Here is a 1,941-nt window from a genome sequence, read left to right as displayed (position 1 = left end):
GTAACATTGTGGACAATTCAACACACATGCGTGGGTTCGAGTAAAAAGAAAAATGTGAAATTGGAGTAAGGAAGGAGGAGTGTGCGACTCTTGATCTTGGGGTTGTGAGTTTGAGCCCCAGGTTGGGTGTAGAGATTACTTTTAAAAAATTAAAATAGGTGTTCCAAACCAAAATTGTGTGCAGGGAATCGCAAAACAGGGGAAGGGGATTAAGAGGTACAAACTTCCGGTTATAAAGTAAGTCACAGGGGTGAAAAGTACAGCCTAGGGAATATTCAATAATATTGTAATGTTGGGGGCGCCTGGGTGGCTCAGTCGTTAGGCGTCTGCCTTCGGCTCAGGTCATGATCCCGGGGTCCTGGGACCCCGCATCGGGCTTCCTGCTCAGCGGGCTGTCTGCTTCTCCCACTCCTTCTGCCCCTCCCCCTGCTTGTGCTCTCTTGCTCTCTCTGTCAAATAAATAAAATCTTTAAAAAAAAGAAATTCGTGTTTACAATTTGAGGTTTCTAATGTGTTCTGCTGAGCATCCTTGTCCTGTCGGAATGTGGAGCCCCCGGCGGTGGGCAGGTGCGGGTGGGCCTCCGGCAGGTGCAAGTGCCCGAGATCCGGAGCCACTGGTCGTCTACGCAGGTCCTGTGTATCGCCTCTCCTCTCCTCCCTGCTAGGATTTACACTTGACATTTCCCGCACTTAAGAGTTTCATGAATCAAGTATGAGCTGTGTTAGGTGGGACATAGTCCCTCTGAAGGGCTGCTTGGAATAAGCCGGAATTGAGTGTCGGGACACTGTGAGCGGAGGCCTCCCCTCGGGTGGGCTCGTGGGACAGGTTCGGACTTCAGAGCCATTGTGGCCAGATGGGAGTTTACCGAGCCGACCCCGCAGAGGACTGGTCTTCCCTGAGCCCACTGGTCCTGCAGGCGAATCTTCACTGCTGTGTCTTTTGAGGGGGAACCCAGAGCCGGGAACAGAAATGGGGGTGAAGGGGGGACAGAGTGTTCTGATGGTGGGGTGGGTCTGCACCCTGGGGAGACCTTAGAGACACTGTCAGGAGGGGAAAGGGAGTGTCCTGGCATCGAGGGGTGGGGCTGGGATGCTGCTCAGCACCCCCAGTGCCTGGGACCCCCCCCCAGGCAGTGGCTGGCCCCAAATGACCTTGGTGTAGCGGGGAGAGACTCTGTTCTAACAGCTTAGGGAAAAAGAGACAAACCCATAGAGCAGGACATTGCATTCTGTGGTCGTGTCAGGCTGCAGTGACCCCGGACCTCCCCCCCAGGGCAGAAAACACCCGGCCGGAGGTACACCAGGTGTGGGGCGCAGTGGGAGTCTCAGCCGTAAGTCCCCCCCCCCCCCACACACTGTCTTCTCTGCAGCCTCGGCCCATTGGCAGCCACCAGCACCTGCAGTAAGCGCATCTGGACCCCGGGTGAATGCAGATCCCACCGCTCCAGGCTGCAGCGAGTCACAGGAGACCATGCTCAGCAAGAAAAACCTCTCCCAGGTACACTGAATCCCGTGACATGGTGAGCTCTACGCTCCACCTGCTTTCCAAGACTGGTATTTCCCCAGTGTCCATCGACAGATGAATGGCTAAGCAAAATGTGTCCATCCATACACTGGAGTGTTATTCAGTCTCAAAAAGAAGGAAATTCTTAAGGACTGACTCAACTCAATGCCCCAAACCAAATAATCCAATTAAAAATGGGCAGAAGACATGAACAGACACTTCTCCAAAGAAGGCATACAGAGGGCCAACAGACACATGAAAAGATGCTCCACATCACTTGACATCAGGGAAATCCAAATCAAAACCACAAGGAGATACCACCTCACACCGGTCAGAACGGCTAAAATTAACAAGTCAGGGAACAACAACTGTTGGCGAGGTTGTGGAGAAAGGGGAACCCTCCTACACTGTTGGGAATGCAAGCTGGTGCAGCCACT

This window comes from Mirounga leonina, unplaced genomic scaffold (genome assembly GCF_011800145.1).
Source record: "Mirounga leonina isolate KUSES-001 unplaced genomic scaffold, KU_Mleo_1.0 Mir_94, whole genome shotgun sequence".
Classification (NCBI taxonomy): Eukaryota; Metazoa; Chordata; class Mammalia; order Carnivora; family Phocidae; genus Mirounga; species Mirounga leonina.
The sequence above is the reverse complement of the archived record's forward strand: the minus strand, read 5'-3'. Positions refer to the sequence as shown.